The following is a 21,321-nucleotide window of genomic DNA, read 5'->3' as shown; positions in this document are numbered from 1 at the left end:
AAAGGTTGCTTCCATCAGAAAAGTCCACCTAAAAGTCAAAAACATGGAAGTAGCACAGAGATACCTGAAAGCATTTTTTAATCCAAAGGCAATGGCACTCACACAGGGTCTACAGATTTGTAGGACAATGTGGGGATGCTGGGAAGTGTGTCAGCTGTGTGGCCTTAATTAGCCAATTACCTGTTCTGTGGCCATCACAACCCCATTAACCTATAGAAGTATTTGTTTCCTGCTCTGGTGAATACTTTTGTATCTCCAACCTTTGAAAGCTGAGAACATTTTTCTAAGCAAAGAAACAAAAAATCCCTTTTTGTCTCAATAATGCTTTCAAATATAACAGCCCTTTCAGGTGGCAGCTCAGAAGAGAGACCTGGTGGTAACTGCAACTTCTCCTTCTCTTAAGCAGAGCCATGTAATGAATTCATAATCAGGCCCATGTGGTCGTTCTCTTTGATACTATCTTGCTCCAAGGTAAATGATATTTTACAGTCGTTCAGGCTTGGCAAGTCCATGTCATGGGCTGCAGCTGTTGCTCCCAACAGGAAGGAAAGGTTTAGGTTGCACTAAAAGGAAAATGAATAAATAAGCTAAAGGAAAATGTATCTTTCCAGGAAGCTATGCCTGACTAGGAGATCAAATTAGAAATCCCTGTATTTTTTGGATTTTTGTGACAAAACATAATGCAAAGCTTGTAGTCTCAGACTGCAAAAATCTTGGTAAGACTCAAAGAAGCTGATTCAAAAGCTCTCAGTAGTATCCTTTGCTGCCCACTTGGTGCAGCTTTCAAGCCTCAGAGGAGGTGTTTGGATTCCCCGCCAGAACCTTTGAGGAGTGATTATAGAGGCAGCAGAAGTTCTATTCTATTGTGAGTTCTGGAAGTGTCCCATGCTTGTATTGATGACTGCAATTACATGGCAATGCGTACCAGCAGGCAGTGTGCCGTGACCACCTGTCTACAATGCCATGATGGTGTTGGCTTTCTCTTCACCTCTGCTGACTACAAACTTCAGTCTGTCATAAACATACTTGGCTGTGTATGGTTGGGATGGATCCCAAAGTATGAAGACTTATTGCAGGTTAAGAAGGGATAAAGCTACAGCACAGCAGGTGCTAGGCTGTGTCCTGACAAAGGGACACTTCATACAAAAAGTGCTCCAGAAAATAATTTGTCTCTGAGCCCTCTGAAACACCATTTTCTACAAATTATCTTCCTCTCATTTCCTGAAGGAAAAAATATTCTATTTATTTGTTACCGTATGCTGTTGCATCTTTTATTTTTTTTGTATGTAAATAAATATTTTCTCAGGAGAACCTCCAATATCCATACAATACAAATCCTCAAAACAAGCCATCATTCTTTGTAGGACAGTCAGTGAAACAGATATATAAGAAGACTCTGTGCCTTCTGTTTTGCATGATGCTTGGCTTTCCTTTAACAGTAGTTAGTTTAATTTTATAATGAAGGTAAAATGGGTAAGGCCAAGAGCTCAATGGACAAAGAACCACAAACACTCTGTCACTGTGTAGAATATTTTCATATCCAAAGATCAAACAGATTGCCTTAAAGCAACTGATTTCTGCTCCTCTCGAATCTAATACCTGATATCACTGAAACACATATCACTGTACTTGTACTCTAGACCAGACAACAGGATGCTGACATGCTGTGTGATAGTGCACGTTCCAAACAGCAGAAACACAAGCTAGGTGGATGTGGTGGAGGTACTTCCTAATATCAGCTCTTGCTGAGTTCAGGAAATCTGAAAGCAGGCTTTGGTGCTTGAATTTCTCATAACAAAAGAACTAAAGATAAATATTATAAAGGTAATTATGCTCAATTTTAAAACAAACAAGATGGAAAGCTTTCTCAAACCACACAGAATTAATGAGTGGAAATCATCATTGCTAGGAGTTTAATTAAATCTTCAGTTTGCAAACTGCCTTTCCTGTTTACGTAATTGGAACTATATTATCTGTAGCACAATTTCAATAAGATATTTTCTTTCTGGGACTCTAAAATTGCAGATCTCCAAAATGTCTGGAAAATGGAAATTTAAGAGTCTTGATACCTCTGGAGGCTGATGTGTTTTATTACCCAAGTGCTAAGTTATGCTCTCACTCCTAGTTAAGTGCACATCAAGATCCTCTCAGAAGTTGGTTGTCCATCATCTTTGCTGTCTTTGTGTAATATGAGCTATGGGCAAAAATCTCTTGAACTTTAGCAAGGGTTTCACCTTCTTTAATCTTTCTATTCTGGATGGATCAGACATGGACACATCAAATGCTGAGATTTTTCTAATTGTTTTGATCAACACTATTGATGGGGTACATCCAACAAAGGTGTTGGATGAGTGTATGTGCTTTAAGTCCACTTTCTGTGTTATTGCAACAGAGGCACAGTCAGATTGGCAGATGACACTTCCTGAAATATAATAACTGAAGTATTTGCTCTCATTTTTAGCTTGCCTGTACTGTCCTCTGTGGAGGAAAGAACACCAATTTAAGATTTTTTTCTTCTACAAATGCAAGATCAAAAAACTCTTTCTTCTCTTCACCACTACTGGTGAATCTGCAGCTCAGTCTCTGTGCAAGATTGCCAGCTATTCAAAGGTACTTATCCTACAAAATAATGCTGTCTTAGAATTTTTATAAGTACACTTTCTTAATAGCTTTGCTAGATATCTTTAACATCTTATTGGTGTTGTAACAGCCTGACTTAGTTTTATTATCAGACTGCTTTCCACAGACTTGGATTAATTATAAAAGCAGAGATATTGCAGCGCAGACTTTAGCGTTCCAATGCATTATCTGAGCACAAAGCTGGCATGTGATAAAAACATAGTTACGCTAAGTGAAACTGCAGCACCATGAGGACGTATGCAAAGACCCTGAGACCCTGTTGCTTAGCATTGCTCCTATCACTTTGCTAAAAATAACTCCACAAAATTCTTTAGCCCAGGGGAACTTCATTTTTCTCACAGCTCATGATTTCATTTTTATTTATTTTTACACAACCCCAAGCTCATATAATCTTTTTCTTTCATTCTGCAACTTGCTTAAGGAAATATAAATATGTTTATGTTTACTAAGTCAAGTTGCTTCCGTTGTTAAGTGATTAATTAAATAACTAGGAGATGTAGTTGACAATCCTAATTGAGTTTAGTAGGATCACACCAGTAGCTCAGGAACAAAGTGCAGCTCCTCTCAAGCACTGCTAGGCAGTGTTCCCCACTAATCACTAGTTGCAGTGTTTATGAATCCATAGGCTCTCACAAATCATTTCCAAAGTTGCAAGTGATTACCACAGGCAGGGCATACCTCATGACCACAAACAAGTTTACAAGCTCCCAGCTCACTTCTCTATGGGTACTGTTGTGTTTTATTTTTAATTTTACTCTAAACAACTCACAAATCAACAGATATGGGGTTTTTTTGGAATCATGACTAAAACCCTGGAATAAGCTTATGGTTAGAGTGTAGAAACACTTCTTCCTCATTTTCCAGGTGATGTATGCTAAGGAAAAAAACCTGTTTTTGAGGCCTACATGCACATGTGTTACTTACCATGAGATTAAGGTAACATAACGTTCAATCACAGCTGGCCCAGTGAGGCAATCAGCTGTGTCCAATAAGAAGAGAGGGAGCCTCCCTTCCTTCTGTTTGCCCCAGAAACCGTTGATGTACTGCACCTGCTTCTTGCAGCAAAGTACAAGCTATTGAGTAAGGAGCAGCGAATGTTTTTTCGTCTGAGAGCCAGCATGGATGGAGCTGCACGGAGTTCAGGCAAGTTCTTGATGCCCTGGTGTGTTAGGCTAGATAGAGCCTGGGGTTTTTTTCTAGTACTTGCTGAGTGCTTCGAGCTTGAAACATGCCACAGAGATCTTATTGACATTTTGAATTGTGTCTTTGGCTCCCTATTAATATTGGAATGAGTTTGCTTAGTGTATGTAAGAATCATTGCTTTGGTGTCTTTGGATCGTGAGAAACTTGAGATCAAAATATTGCCTCAGTTACGTTCCTTTTAAAATTTCTGTGAACTTTAAATGAGAACGTTAGTGTTGTTCTGCACAATGATGTGAAGCAAAGTCTGTGTTTCAGCAATGGCTGCTGCTGAATACTTTAATGATTCCTTAAGTAACGATGGGGTTTTGTTTTCTCTTTCACATGCATATGCACGTGATCTTAGTGCTAATCTGCTGTGAAGCTTTGAAGAGCTAACTTTTTTTTTAAAGAACATTAGAACTGAATTAAAATAAATAGGAACCTTAATTAAGTGCAATTTCTCCTTACATCTCATCACATATTTTTCTGTGCAATCTATGAAAGTTTGATTGTTTCTGTGTTCGACCCTGGATAGGCCACGCTTTAAGTACTATGTTGAATGTTGGACTCCTCTGTACGAGAAAGATATTGAGGCCCTGAGGTCATGAGAAGGGCAATGAGCTGTAAAGGGCCTCGAGCACAAGTCTTGTGGGCTGTGGCTGAGGAAGTTGGGATGGTTCAGTCTGGAGTAGAGGATGCTCAGGATAGACTTTATCGTTCTCTGCAGCTCCCTGAAAGGAGGTTTTGGCAAGGTGAGGAGTTGGCTTCTTTTATCACATTATGGCAATAGGATAAGAGATAATGGCTTCAAGCTGTGCCAGGGGAGGTTCAGGTTGAGTGTGAGGAAAAATATCTTCTCCAAAAGAGTGGCTGACCACTGGCACAGGCTGCACAGGGAGGTGGTGGAGTCACTGTCCCTGGGGGTGTTCAAGAGCCATGGAGATGTGACCCTGAGAGCAGTGGTTAGCTGGCGTGGGCAATTGTAGCACTTTCCTTGTATCTGATCTCACTGAATAGGTGATGATAGGTACTTGATGTTTTCTGTATATGAAGTCAATGTGGTTAAGCATAAGATACTGCTTAACATGCTCAAGTTTTGTCCCCCAGAGAAATTCAAAATGGGAAATTTCAATTGGGGAAATTCAAAATTTGTCTGGAAAAAAAAAAAAAAGGCAGTTTCCTATTTCATTTGTTATCAGGTACTACTTTTGCTGCTAGCCCAGGTGTAGTATGAGCTAATCTTTTCCCATCAATCTCCATCTAAATAACTGGTTGTGTGGTACAACTACCCTAGTGTTACTCCTGCCTTGATGCAGACTGTGTTAACAATTGTATCCAGTTAGCTGCACCTGGTAATAAATTAGCTGTTGATGTGTAAGAACAACATAACCCTAGAGTTGCCATTGACTTACTAGTGAATTTAGTGGCAAATTGAATAACTACGGACAATATGTATGCATTGATAACACACATATTTCTGTGTGTATATGCATGTGTTTACAGTCTGCTTTTTAACAGCACTAGGTTGGTATCTTATAAGTTTTGGAAGGGTGACTCATAAATAGTATTCATGAGCTTACTCTAATAGTAGAGGAAGGACTGTTTCTAGCAATTCTCCATACTGCTACTGAGCTGATATGGCAGAATTTCATAGTTTGCTGGCAGAGAGCTTACAGTTACTTGGATTCCTTAAAAGAATAGAAGAACGGTTTTAATGTGCTGATAGAAAAGGTTGAAAATACTGAATTTTTTTAATCATGGGGGGGGGGGGGGGGAAGAATCCTACAGTTCAAATATTAATTAGAGAAATGTAGGTATGAGGGTTTTTCCAAAAGTAATGCCTTCTATTAAGTTATCATGCAATATCAGAGGCTGATTTCTGTGATATGGCAGAAGTTGAGCTTCCTGACAATATTCCATTATGTTTTGTTGCTGTGTGACAGATGGCAGGAGAGGGGCAGTCTGACGAAATGGTGTCTGACATGGAAGTGTGCATTAATCTTTCTATTGTCTGAAGCACCTGGGAAGAGCAGGTGTCTTCTTGAAACTAAACTTTAAAAAGTACTATGAGAATCTCATCATTTACAGATCTTTGTAAAAAGACATCAATGGATGACCTCACATCTTTTGGGAATTGTAGTGTCCTGCTGTCTTGCAAATATTTTGTAAAACAAGCTTCATTGACCTCTTTCCAGCTTGTTATTTTTTTGAATGTTTTCTGAAAGCCTCCTGAGCACTATATGCTCAGTTTCCTTTATGCCCCATGAAACAGTGTTGTTTTTTGTTTTGTTTTGGTTTTTTCTGCAATGAAGAGTATGAGAAGCTTGATCCTCTGGCACTGTTTAGTTCTTGATGGGAAACTGAATGGGACCATCATATATAACATGATAACTTCAAAGGTAACAGTCTGCTCAAAGTACTGTAATATACCTCACAGTACAAAACAACAAAAATTTAGCATTTGTGGTGTTAGTTCTCCCTAATGCAGCAACAAAGTTTCACACAGAGTGAAACAAACTGTATGTTACATGTGTTACTGTATGTAATGAGCATAGGCCTCTACTTTCCACAGCTCCTACTTGTGTAGGAGCTATGAGTCTTGTTTGACTTGAAGGATGGCCTCATAGGGTTTTGTGAACTGGGTGAATTCCAACTGCAGATTCAAGAAGTTCAGTGGCAGAGCTCTTCCTTTCCTTTTTGGTAGCAAGGAATAGGTATATATTGAAGTGCAGTAGGTTTATGATTCATATGTGACTAAGACCTTGCTGCAGAAATGCATCTGCTTGGCTTAGCAAAAAGAAAGTCAAGAGGTAATATAATTATTGCTTGCAAGTATATCTCTGTGAGTGTAATATAGTGGGCTTTGAATCTAGTGGAATAAAGTTTTTTGAGAGCTAACAGTTGAGGACCTACTTCATAACAATGCAAATGAGGGGAAAGAAAGACACAATTTTAAAGTAAGGCTTGGAACAAAGTATTGAGAATAAGTATTTTTTCCCATTTAAATATTCCAGATACCTTGCTGGGAAAGAAAAAAAAAATGAATAAAGCAAGTTATTAGCTGGTATCATCCTATGGTTTGAGTGGCCTTGAAGATATTAATCTCTGAATCAGCTGATGAAAATTTGTGGCCTGTAAAGCACACAGTATCTGATTACATGATTGTGATATCTCTTCCATTCCTAGAGGCTACATGCTGATGAAACCACCTGTATTAGCTCACTCCAGAGTTTGCTGTTGTAAAATGGCCCAAGAAACAGTTGCTAGTCCAGTGGTCACTGTAAACTGCCTCTTTGATTCTGCTGTTGCGTGTATGTATGTGGACTTGAGACCTAGAAATTAAGTTTCATGAGCACAGGATGAGGCATGTCACCATGTGAGCTATCAGTGTGATATTTTAAAGCTGCTGGCTGACTGCAGAGTGATATGCAAGCATACACATGAAGCACATAGGGAGGCAGTGGATGTATATCAGAGACAGCAGCTGATATATCAGGTCTGGTAAACCTTCTACCAGAAGAGAAAGATAGATTATAATATCAAGCAGAGAATTAACTCTTTGCCTATAGAGATTTTTATTTCCTGTATTTGTACAATACTCACTGTTAGTTTGGATGATTAGTCCTTTTACTTTGTTACTTCTGGGCCTACATTACTGAGATGCAGCTAATTTTCTGTTATCCCACCATAAAAGAATAAGTTTGTTGCATTTGTGCTTGGTCCTGTGAACTTAAAAGAGCATGGTAACTCCAGATTTCTCATTAAGTGTATGCAACATGATTCATGTTTCACTCTCTTAAGAGAGAAGGCCAGATTCTTTGCTGATGTAAAATGATAGGGCTCAGCTGGAAATAAGAGATCCTGACCCAGAGCTCTTTGCTCAGAGAGAGTAACTAAGTGGGAAGATAAATTGTTTTCTACTTTATTCCATGACTTCAGTACAACTACTTTTCTCAGCATGAACCCAAATCATCAAAGTTTTTTGCTGTAGAGTCATTCACTATAGACTTTCTCTGATAACCTGCTGCAAACATTAGTGTGATGCCACAGCTCTCTCACACCTACACTTACTTTCTAAAGAGTTTTGTGTCCTCTGTACAACATGACATGTTCCTTGTGATGTAGCCTCTTTTTCCTTGATGTGACAAATATATTCTACAAACAGAAACTGCCTTGGTGTTACTTTCCTCAAATGCTTTGGAAAAGATGTGGCATTAATGGTAAAAGCTGACAAAATATATGGTAAACAAGTCTAGGATGGTTAGGTGTGTGACAGTGAGAAGTAGGAGTTAATCATGTGGTTAAGTAAAAGATAAAAGGTGGTAGTAGTAGTTCTAATAACAATAGGAAATTAGATAATGTTGCACAATGAAGTAAGGAAGCAAAAGGAGTGTGGGGGGGATGTATTCTCCATTGTTTTAGAATCAAACAAAGGAAAAATGAAGATGATGAGTATTCTGTCCACAGTGGGGATGCAGTGAAGTAAACCAAGCTACCTCTGAATGTACCCTTGTCCTCATGGGGGACTTTAACTTCCCTGACGTATGCTGGGAGTACAGCACAGCACAGAGGAAGCAGTCTAGGAGGTTTCTGGAATGCGTAGAGGACAACTTCCTGATACAGCTGGTCGGAGAGCCCACGAGAGGAACTGCCCCACTAGACCTGCTGTTCACAAACAGGGAAGGTTTGGTGGGAGATGTGGAGGTTGGAGGCTGTCTTGGACAGAGTGATCATGAAATGATAGACTTCGTGATTCACGGTGGAGCCTGGAGGGGGAATAGTAATACTGCTACCTTGGACTTCAGGAGGGCGGACTTTGAATTGTTCAGGGGACTAATAGGGGGAGTCCCCTGGCATTCAGTCCTAGCAAGCAAAGGGATCCAAGAGAGCTGGTTGCTCTTCAAAAAGGAAGTCTTAAGGGCGCAGAAGCAGGCAGTCCCCCTGAGCTGCAAGATGAGCCGGTGGGGAAGAAGACCGGCGTGGATGAATAGGGAGCTATTCCTGAGGCTCCGGGAGAAAAAGAGAATCTACCGCCTGTGGAAAGAGGGACAGGCCACTCAAAATGAATACAGGGAAGTTGTTAGGATGTGTAGAGGTGAAATCAGAAAGGCAAAAGCCCAGCTTGAATTTAACCTAGCTGCTGGTGTGAAAAGGAATAAGAAACTCTTTTATAAATACATTAACAGTAAGAGGAGGACAAAGGAGAATATCCACTCTTTGCTGGATGAGGCTGGGAATGTGACCACTGAGGATAAGGAAAAGGCGGAGGTTCTGAATGCCTTCTTTACGTCTGTCTTTAAAAGTCAGACCAGTTATCCTCAGGATACCCCTCTCTCTGACCTGGTAATCTCGGCCGGGGAGCACACTAACCCCCCTGCGATTCTGAAAGAAACAGAGACCTACTGCTCCAGCTGGACTGTCACAAGTCGATGGGGCCAGATGAGATCCACCCAAGAGTGCTGAGGGAACTGGCAGAGTTGATAGCCGAGCCGCTTTCCATCATCTGTCAGCGCTCCTTGTTGACTGGTGAGGTCCCAGATGACTGGAGGCTTGCCAATGTGACTCCCATTTATAAGAAAGGTCGTAAGGAGGATCCGGGGAACTACAGGCCTGTCAGCCTGACCTCGGTGCCAGGGAAGGTTATGGAGCAGATTGTCTTGAGGGAGATCATGCGGCATGTGCAGGGTGACCGGGGGATCAGGCCTAGCCAGCATGGGTTCATGAAGGGCAGGTCCTGTTTGACCAACCTGATCTCCTTCTATGATCTAGTGACCCATCTGGTGGATGAAGGAAAGGCTGTTGATGTGGTCTACCTAGACTTCAGCAGAGCCTTTGACACTGTCTCCCACAGCATTCTCCTGCAGAAGCTGGCAGTCAGAGGCTTGGATGGGTACACTCTTGGCTGGGTAAGGAGCTGGCTGGAGGGCCGGGCGCAGAGAGTGGTGGTGAATGGAGTCAAATCCAGCTGGCGACCGGTCGTGAGTGGTGTTCCGCAGGGGTCGGTGCTGGGGCCTGTCCTCTTCAATATCTTTATAGATGACCTCGATGAGGGCATCGAGTGCACCCTCAGTAAATTCGCAGATGACACCAAATTGGCTGGAAGCGTGGATCTGCCTGGGGGTAGCGACGCCCTACAGAGGGATCTGGACAGGCTGGAGAGCTGGGCTGGAGCCAATGGGATGAGTTTCAACAAGGCCAAATGCCGGGTCCTGCACTTCGGCCACAACAACCCCAGGCGACGCTACAGGCTTGGGGCGGTGTGGCTGGAGGACTGCGTAGAGGAAACGGACCTGGGGGTATTGATTGATGCTCGGCTGAACATGAGCCGACAGTGTGCCCAGGTGGCCAAGAAGGCCAATGGCATCCTGGCTTGCATCAGAAACAGTGTTGCAAGCAGGAGCAGAGAGGTGATTGTTCCCCTATATTCAGCACTCGTCAGGCCGCACCTCGAGTACTGTGTCCAGTTTTGGGCCCCTCACTGCAAGAAAGATATTGAGGCCCTGGAGCGTGTTCAAAGAAGGGCAACGAAGCTGGTGAGGGGTCTGGAACACAGGCCATATGAGGAGAGGCTGAAGGAGCTGGGAATGTTCAGCCTGGAGAAGAGGAGGCTCAGGGGAGACCTTATTGCTCTCTATAACTTCCTGAAGGGAGGTTGTAGTGAGCTGGGGGTCGGCCTCTTCTCTCGTGTCATTAGTGATAGGACCAGGGGGAATGGTTTCAAGCTACGCCAGGGGAAATTCAGGCTGGACATGAGGAAGTATTACTTTTCAGAAAGGGTGGTCAGGCACTGGAATGGACTGCCCAGGGAGGTGGTGGAATCACCGACCCTGGGGGTGTTCAAGGAAAGACTGGATGTTGCGTTGAGGGACATGGTTTAGTAGGAGCTATTGGGAATAGGTGAACGGTTGGACTGGGTGATCTTTTAGGTCTTTTCCAACCTTAGTGATTCTATGATTCTATGATTCTACTCTGCTGTTCACAGTGTCAGGAAGCAGGGCGGGTGTGCTGTTCTCTGCTAGAAAGGAAAGCATCCCTGGCAAAGTTCTGTTCTTACATAGCCATGTTGCTTCTGGATGTATATCTACTAAGTAAACTATCTTTGCATGTCACACACAGAGTAGGCATTTTCTAAACCACATGCAAGAGATCACACATGAGGCTTCTATTGAGCAAAGTTTGAGTACCTGAATTACAAAGGCAATGTTTAATAATGTAATCAAGCCAGCTTTTCTGGATTCCTGGGAGCCAAATATTATGGATGCTCATGAGCTGGGCCAACTCCTTGTCTCAAATAGCTTTTCACAGTGAGAAATACAGTCTCTCTGCTCTGTCAAGCAGTGTAAAACATAAGTTTTTGCTCCTTCCTTTTGTAGCTGATACTCTCTGGTCTATCTTGGTAGTTGTTGTCAGTTCAAGCTAACATTCCCAGAAATGTTTATCTCAATAGATACATTTTATCTCCTTTTATCTTATGTGAAGTTCCTATCAGTCTTTCAGGATCAGGTTTTCTGATGTCTGGGTGACGCTTATGAGGCATCTGCTTTGAAAGCTGAGAGAGCCTGTTACTATGTTAACTCAGTTCAGATTATATAATCTACGAATCTACTGAAGGTTCTGAAAGGAGCTTGTGGCAAAGTAGCACTGTGTGTCCTAGAATGGGGTTGCAGGCTCTAGGATCAATTGATGCTCTCTTGGAAAATTTTTCTTTCTAATGCTGTGCCAGTACAGATTTGCCATTAGACTTCAAATGTCTCAGGTGTATTTATGCATCTTGCTAGCAGGGAAATAACTTCTTGGGAGACAATGAGAAAGATGGAGACAAATATAGATGAACTCCTATTGTCAATGCTTTGGTAGAGAGGTGCCTTCCAAGCCAATGAATGATTCATCAATGATGAATCTTCGCATTACCTCACAAGGCAGCTGGTGGTGGATGCTATCACAAGAGAAATATTGCTTTGTCAAGGTCAGCGCAGATATTTTATTCTTCCTTCATGCAGACGATCCTGTAATAGTTCTTGATCTACAGTTATGGCCTTCCTTATTTAAGTGTACTAATAAAAAGTGTCTTGGCAAATTCTTGCATCATAATTTGCCTTCTTAAATGTTATGGATTCCTCCTTTTCCTATGATAAATATTTTTCATGGTTTTAAAAACTGTTGAGTATTAGTTCTATGCCAAGCAATTAGAAAATAATGTCATTCTTGTATGTGCAGATATATCTGTAGACAAAAGCAAACAAGTAACAATACCTCAATCACCAAAAATATTTGGTGTAACGCTGTTTTTAAATATGGCAAAAATTCATGTGTCTGTGAGGTCACTCTAAAGAACTGCTTTTTCCCTGAAGGTATCTGAAACTGTAGTGAAATTACCTAGCTTCCTAAGTTCGATGCGTTTATTCTCTTGAGTTTTTTGGAGGCTTTCTCAATTTCAGACCATAAGCAAGTTATTCATCTATCGCTGTTTGTTACCGAGGCTTGGCTTTGTGTTGTGTGATGATGGTTCTATACATCTATGTAAAGAAAAATATTGAGTAGAATGTACTTATGGTGTTGCTTGTTCAGATCCTCACCAGTTCCACTGCTTTTCCTGCTCTTGCAAAACCTATACTTAGTTTTAAAAGAAACAAAGGAGTTTGTCTTAGTTGAGGGTTTGACTGCTTTGCTTCCTTTCTCCTGATGTGTCGCTATATGCTTTCTGAAACATGGGAGATCTCTTGATGAACATTTTGTTATCTAGCTATGAGTCCCATTTGTAGTTATCTGGTATTTTAATTCTTACAACTAATATGCTTAAACTTGATTCCTCCATATGGAGGGTCTGGTCCTGCATGTCCCAACCAAATCTTGTCTTTTCTAAACACCTGCCATTAATCATAATTAGAATTTAAGCTAAAAAAAAAAAAAAGCATGGGTAAATGGGCAACAGGCTTCTTGCTTCTGCTAGATCCTCCTGCTGTATTTATGAGCACTGGTTTCTGGGTACCTGCTATGTTTAGATATTATATCTTTGGATTTTTGCAAACTAAACCCCTGGTCCCTTTCCCTGCCTTCACTGATCTTGTTCACAACTTGCTTACTCATGATGATGTATCAAAGATTCTGCTGAAATCTGTGTAAGTCACATCCATTGCTCCACACTTCAAAGGATCCTATATAATGCCTTCAAAGCTGTGAATCAGGCTTCTTTCAAGTGATGCTTTCTCAAAGATGTCTGCTTGCCTAATAAATGCCTTCACTTTCCTGGTAATGTATCACTTCCACTTAAGTTGAGAAATCAAAAGGCTGCTTCTAGAAGAAAAGCTAGACATGAACTACAACAGTCTCTCTGTTCATCAGTCTTACACCTTTTGATATTTAGCACAAAAGGAAGAAGTTTGAGCCCTTAATACAGCCCTCAGTTCCTGGGGAATGGTGATGCTTCCAAGGCCTGTGTGTTTTCACAGCTGCCTTATACTGATTCCAATCAGGTCAGAAAAGAAAGGACAGAGCATGATGATCATTTGAGCACAAATTGGACTTCTCTGTGCATTTTGTGAGATGTCAGCTTTGAGCTGAGGTTCCACTTTTATAAATTTGAATGTGTAAAATTGATGAATATACTGAATACACTGATCACTTGCGTTGTTTTCCCTTAGTCATAAATGTTTCCAGTCCATGATTATTCTAATTCTTTTTAAACATGGTTAGGCAGTGAGAAACCACAAATAAGAAATTCCTAGTTTTGTCCGCTTTTCATAAAGGGGGTCTAGACTATCTACTTCAGATGTGGATACAAACCCTGAAGAGTTTACAAATTGGGTATTGTGAATTTCACCATGGGTCTCACCATCTGTGCCTATATTGCCTATTGGTTCCTGGCAATGGAGATGATAATAGAGATTAAATCTACATTAGATGCTGCAGTAGGCAGTCTGAATGTGGTCTTGAAATGTTATAGGATTCTTGAATATAGACTCACAAGTATATTAGGTATAATAAAACAACAGTGATTGACACATAATTAAAAAAGGATTTTACTGCGTTGTCTTTGGATAGTCTGGACTTCAGTTCTTTACTCTGCAAAGTTTTATTAATTTATCTGGGCAAGGATTTGTTTTGATTTGTGTTCCCCAAGGCAGCGTGTTCCTTCAGCACGTGAATAACAAAGCAGGCAGTATGACATGGCTGGACAAACATTTTTATATATCCAGGAAGAAGGAGTAGATTCATCATTGATAGGACAATACTAGGAAGCTATTTGTGGTCTTTAATAGAAAGATATGTTTACCCAGGCCCCAGTAAAAGAGGAGAAAAAAAAAAAAAGCAAGTGGTACTTTGTTAGTTTTTCAGGGAAGTAAAGAAGCAGGAGAAACTTGGTCTAGCAGACTTGTGGGCAGGCACTGAGGAACACTGACCATTCAGACCTTGGAGGACATTTTGCATAATGTTTTTGCATCTCTGATGCTGTTAGGAAAGGGATACATAGGGGCTTACTGAGACAATAACAAACTGATGGAAGGAGACTAATGTAATGAATAGATGTCCAATTTCACCAGCTTCTGTGAAAAAGCAGTTACTGGTGGTTCAGTATGAAAACAATGTTTTGCATACAAGTCTGCAGGATTGTAGCCTGAATTTCTTTCTTTTAACATTTTCATTAGTAACTTGCCAGATGCAATAGAAAGAGTAAATGAAAACTGTAGAGTTTAACTGGGCAGAGAATTGCAAAGACAGTGGGGAAGGTAAAAATTCAAACTAATTCTGGTGTGGTGGAGACATAGTTGGAAAAAATCTGGGATAATACAACAGTAGAAAGGATGAGACACTAGAATGAAAAAGCAAAGGCACAAACAGAGGGTAAGGAATTGGTAGATAGCATCACAACACAGCTAGTTTAGATAGCTGGAGGCTTATAATAGCTGAGCAAGTCATTTTAGGTTTATGGTTTCATGGGAAATAAGAATATCACTAGTAAAGTGTAGAAAGTTGTCTGATAGTTAACGAGGCTTTATATAAACCATGGTATAAGTTCTTACACACTCTTGCAGAAAACGTGAAGCTGCTGAGAGAATTCAGGGGCTACCAAGTGAATGATCATTGTTATAGTGAACGTGATCTGTGATGAAACATTAAAAGAAAGAAATAGTAGATTAGGCCCTTTCCATCAGTTCTAATTGTTTTTATTGCCTTGCCCTAATTTGGGCCTGAGCAAAAGTTTATATTTTACTTCAGCATCTGAACTGGTAGAGAATGAAAAAGACACTAATAGGAAAAACGGCGATGTGAAGAGGCAGTCTAAATCTTTTCTAGAGAGAGGAAAAAATACCTTTTTCCAGGGTGAGCATTTTTCACTTTGTTTAAAAGGAATTATTTCTCCCAAATATCAGTCTGAAGGTTAAAAACAACAATAAAAATTAAAACAAAAGCTTTAAAACTGGGAAGTATCAAAGGAATTTGTTAATTCTACTTGGCTAATTAGTTTGGACTTCAAAACTGCAAGGCTGGGTGGCATATTAGATCCCTTGTATATCTACTGAGTAATAATAATAATGATGATAAAGAAACTTGTATTGTAACTATTTATGTAGGGAATTTTGAAGTTTTAATTTAGAAGTGGTTTTCTTTCCAGTCTGTAACTTGTGCTAGTTTGTTCTGGGCTTTGGTGGGTAAAACTGGAAACATACTCTTCCAAACTGTCAAAATGAAAGCCTCTTTCTGGGGTGTGAGGTAGATTGTATTAACATTTATTTTCAGAAATTTCTCCATGTCAGTAGGAGCAGTGGCATCTGTGTTTGCTGTGAGAGATTTGTAAGGAAAACAATGCATCCAGTGTAGAAGGATAACAAAAAAGCCCTGGGAAAGAGGCCTGGCTGTCTTAGGGCAGGGAAATATTGTTATGTTCTTCATTTCTGTTCTCTTTTTGATTCGTTATGTAACATGTAAAATCTGTAATAACTCCCCTTTTCCTTGTAGTGGAACTGGGAGACCTAATTTCTATCACAGTCCAAATACAAAGAACCCAAAATGAAAACAATAACAGCAGTTGGAATCATTTTGATGGGAAAGGGAAGGAGGGAACCACAAGGTCAGGGTGATGTCCTGGCAGTACTAACACCTGCATTGGCTCCATCCTCTTGAATTTCACTGGGAGGAGCTTTGCATTGCTGGAGGCAGGATATAATTCAACAGCTACCACTTAGTCCAGATTTCCAGGAAGAAATTTGTGTGCATGCAGAGCAAGGCAGCTTAGGCAGACAGCCAGAAACACCCTTAGCACTTTGCAACCTCAATTTCTTCCCCCATGGAACAGCAGCCTGCAGTCCCATACGGTTTTCTACTGCAAGGTGTTATGAGAGGATGGCATGGGTTGTGTTTTGTTTTGTTTGCTGTTTGGAAAGGAGAGAATAACTTTTCTTTTCCCTTCAGAAATAAGATGGCCTACAGAATTCAGACCTGTGCTGCTTCTCTAGAAAGTGGTTCTTCCATTCCCTTCATGCCTATCTGCTTCATTAGCTCTCCCCATTGCCCTTTGTATCTGTTTTGCCCATTTCCTTTTCATACAGATCTATTTCTTTTCTTTCTTGTGTTTTATCATCCTTTGTGGAACAATTTTTTTTTTTTTTTACTCCCCTCCACCCCAAGATGTCTTTTTTTCTCATGTAAAGTTGCTCAGCAATTCCTAGGGTCTAGACTTTTCTTCACAAGTGGAAGCAACAGGTCTAGCATCCTTTTCCCTATCTCTGCAATAAGGCATCCTGAAAGTGGCAGGAGATAAACATGCATTCATCTCCAGTGCTCCCAGGTGCATCTCAGACAGTCTCTTTTATGGGAGAAAGATAAGACAGATTTGTGCTAGAGATGAATATCTTTAAGCAGCATTAAGAACAGGTAATCTGGTCACCAGCAGGGAAAGAGATGGCTTAAGCACTCAGCTACTCCTCTTGAATCAAAAGAGCCCTGGGACGAGTGTATTCCCCTGATACAGCACTGCAGCACAAGATATCTCTCAGGAACTAAAAGGCCAGAAGCAGAAAGATCTTAGAATGTTTTGAGTTGGAATGAACCCTTGAAGGCCAACTGGTCTAACTCCTCTGCAATAAAAAGGGGCACCTAAAACTTGATCAGGTGCTCAAAGCTCCATCCAGCCTGACCTTGAGTGTCTCCAAGGCTGTAGCATCTGCATCTCTTGGCAAGATGAACTTGCCTCTGTCTTACCTGGGAGATTTTCAGTTGGCCTTCAATGTGTGTCTAAGCACTTAGGTAGGGATGGGGTGGGTGCATTGAGAAAGATTGTGAGAAGATGTATTATTTTAGATGCCCATGTGGCTGAGTGAATCCTGTGTAAACACACTGCAGGAAGGGGATGTCATTTGCCTCACACCCACGAGTCCTGCTCTCAGGGGACTGTCTTACAGGAAGGAAAAAGCATTCCAGCAAAGGCTTGATCTTGGATGCTTCTCTTTTACTTTTTCCTTTCCTTGGGAGTGTTTTCTGTCACAAATAAACAAGAAAACCTACTGTTAATCCCCAGCCAGAAGGAGGTGTTTCGCAAGTCTAGTCTGCCCTCATGAGGCCCCACCTGAAGTATTATGTCCAAGCCTGCAGCCCCAGTACAGGAAGGATGTGGGGCTGTTGGAACTAGTCCAGAGGAGGGCCACAAAGAGCTGGAGCACATCCTGCAAAGACAGGTGAGGGAGCTGAGCTCGTTTAGCTTGGAGGAGAGAAGTCCTGGTGTATGAATGTTGTTTAGCTACTTTGTTTTCATTATTTTGCACCAAAAGAAAAAGTAAAACAAAACAACAACAACAAAAAACAAAAAATCAAACCAATTCTTGTGGAGGAATTCCTACCAAATCACCGGGCCATGTGGGAAGAGTAAGGGGTATGTTTTCCCAGGAGCAGAAAGAGATAAATGAAGTAGGTTTTGTGATGTAATACAGTGAAATTTTTAGCAGTGAATTGCATATCAGAAGGTATAGGGTGTTTACTTTCATGTAGCACTGTTTCGCATGTTATCACCGTCAGAGGTCAAATTCTAAGCAATCAAGGAAGTTTATTTTTTTTAAAGCAATTCATATTTCCAAGTGGAATTGTAAGGCAGGACTGTCTAGCTCACAGAATAGTCACAGGGTGCTAATTCATCTAAGAAATTAGATGGGTCGGTTAGGAATCAAATGTTCTTAGTGCCTGGCAGCTGATGACTGGGCTATGAGCAGTGACTTCTCACTCTTAATACTCTCTTGTGTGAATCGATGTTCTGCTGTCTCAGACAGCAAAAAGGACATACTGATTAAGTTGGTTGAGCCATGTTGTCTATGACCCTAGATCTCTGATGTCTGTGGTAGGGACTGACTCCTTGTCTCTTATGGAGTGGGATGCAACTTTTCTAAGTAAACAAAGATGCTGTGATGTTTACATCATGTGCTTGTTGTTCCAGGGCTTTTAAATACCAGAATAAAAAAGCTGAATGTAACATTTCTTCTTCAAGCTGTGAAGATCTTGCTATTCGCAATTCATTCATAATATAATTTGAAGGCAACTTACTTCATCTGCTCAATTATAAAACAGTTTATTCAGGACAAAATCATAACACAAAACAGTAAGGGTAAGGCACCTGAAAAGATCCTCCCACTCTCTCCCTATTAGTAAGGATTTTGGCTTTTGATATGTGTCATAGGCTTGGATTCCTTGCAGACAGCATTAACATTTTCTATTTTGTAAAGCAGAATGGATTTTTTAAAAATGCTTCTATTACATTTGTTTGAAGTTCTCTGCTTTAAAAGCATGATGAATCAGACCGCTTCAGTGCTGTTTTGTATGTGGTTTTTAAAAATCAGCGTGGAATCACATTTGTGTCTGAATGCATGAGTCATGATTTGTTTGGCTTTCATAAAAACTATGCTCCTTCTCTCTACTTTTCTTTTCCAAAATATCTGCCAAAATATCTTATGAACTCCTTACCTGAACATGTTTTGTCATTGGCAGAGGTAGGAAGTGGGCGAATGGAAAACAATTTTCCTTGTGCACATAAAACATCAAATATTTATTTTATTCTGTAAAATAAGCAATTTTTTTCATGCTTAAAAATACCAAATATTCTTTAAATATTATTAAATGCACTGGAAACACTGCAAAAGCAGAAGAATGTTCAGCAGTATCTCACAGTTTTATGGATTGTATGGGAACTGTAGAGTCATGGCCTGAACTACTGATTGAGCACCTGGGGAAAGGACTCCATCAGCACTCGGAGCACAGGTGAAGGCAATTCAGCTGTGTGACTGGAAGGGGTGGAGCATGGCTGCATCTCTCTAGATCTCATTTAAGGGTTGACTGCCACTGGGGAAGGTTCTCTTTCTGGAGGTCCCTCCTTGGTGAAGCTTTCCCCTGCAAACTTGGAATCTTCTGATATGGGTGAATAATCTTCTTTCCTTCTTTTATAGCATCTTTCTATTGTGCTAGTCCTTCTGTCATCACACCTCTGTTGTAATGCCTTTTTGTATTGTATGATCTGTCCAATTGCTATGCGAATGTGAACTTTGCTGTAAAGGAAATTCTTCCACAACAGAAATCCAGATTGTGGATAACTGGATAAAGAATTATGCTACTGTGAGAGAAACTATTCAGTGAATTATCACTTGAGGAAGGGAAAAAATGGCAGGAGATAATAAAATAAGCAAATAACCCTTGTGAGCAAGCAACAAGTGTCCTAATGGGAAAACAAATTTTATTTGGCTTCTTAGTGAAGTATCTCCAGACTGCTGCTAACTTCACAATCCAAGTGTCACCTCTGTCCACAAGGAGCAGCAGCTCTGCCTCCAATGTGGCTCTTCATCCAACCATCTTGCAGTATAGAGAATCTTCACAGAAGCACTGCCATTGGGTAAACTTATGGAAAAAAAAACACAAATTTGATACATATGATGCCATTTGTTATCTCACCTACTGCCTCTTTAGCCCTCTTTCCACAAGGGTCTGCTTTATATTCACATTAACATTACTTCTGTCCAGAGCTCTTTTTTAACGCATGGGACTCTTGGAGGCAGGGAAATTGTTAACAAGGAGAAAGGTTTGTTAAATGAGAGAAATATGTTGAATCCTGCTTTAAGGAATGCCATTAACTTCCTAGTGAGGCAAACATGCTTGTTCTCTTGAAATTTTTCTGATCAGGTCTCCCTTAAGGCTTGTACAGTAGGGGACAAGCAAATGTAAGGAGTCAACATTTCTTGAAAAGAGTCACTGCAGGACTAATTAAGCTCCAAGAACAGGCTGGAACAGGTTGCTCAGACAAGTGGTGGATGTCCTGTTCCTGGAGATGTTAAAGGTCAGGCTGGATGTGGTTCTGAGAAGCCTGGTAAAGCTGTCAGTGTCCTGTTCATTGCAGGGGAGTTGGACCAGGTGGCCTTTAAGGATCTCTTCTGACTCAAATGATTCTATGATCAAGGAGTTCAAGTGGAAGCCTGTTCAGAGCACAGGAGAGATCCAGAAGAGAATGTTTGCTGCGATGCAGAAGGAGGCATTAAAAACAATTATTAAAAAAAAAAATAACCCCAAGACACATTTTCAAGAAATCCTAGTGGAAATGTTCTGATAGATTTTGACAGAACTGGGTTGTTAATATTTATGAAGCCAGACAGGACCTCCAGATGGAAGCTGCTCCATAAGTGCGAAACTTTGCTATTAATATTTATTCATGTGAAGGTGCTTGCTTATATATTTTTTTTAGGCAATTTTTGCTCCATCGTCTTCCCAAGCAAACTAACATAAAATCTGTGGGATCTGTGAATTCTCAGCTTCCCAGTGCTGCCTGTGATGCAAATTGCTCTTCAAAGGAAACTGAAGAGAAACACAAAAGAGTTCAGAAAGTCACAATGTGAAGGCTCGGTCTATTTGCAAAAGAGCATTCCTGGCAAGCACTGAACATTTGGGCTCCTCATCAAATGACATAAATAAGGCTTTCAGGACTCATCCTGTAGCCTCTATGAAGTATAAAATCCCGGGGAAAAGATCTTTCCCCCCAGTGTCATGGTTATTTTATATGTATTGAGGTGTGTGTCTACAGGAATGTGTAGTGTATTTTGATATTCGTAGTTGTTACTGGCATGTGTTTCATGAAGGTGAAGATGGGAATACTGGCTTTCATATATATATATATATATATATATATATATATATATATATATATATATATATATATATATATATATATATATATATTTGTATGAAAGCCTTGTCCTGTTCAGAAAAGCAAATATACAGAACAAGAAGTTCCTGGAACGTGTGCATACCTACTCACTACTAAATGCTTTTTAATATCTTCTTGTCCACAATAAAACCAATTTGTGTCTGAGGTAGTTCAGTCTTGTCCACCACTCATGAGCTTTGGAACTGGGAATGACAGAAAATAGGCAGAATCATGGCCTGTAGCCTCTAAAAAGATTACTTTGGAGTTTAAACAAAGAAGTTTTATCCCAGTTCTGCTAGACCTCTCAAGGTTACTCAGTTCTTCCTGTCTGC

The sequence above is a fragment of the Tetrao urogallus genome (assembly GCF_951394365.1).
Source record: "Tetrao urogallus genome assembly, chromosome: 8".
Taxonomy (NCBI): Eukaryota; Metazoa; Chordata; class Aves; order Galliformes; family Phasianidae; genus Tetrao; species Tetrao urogallus.
This window is presented reverse-complemented; position numbering follows the sequence as displayed.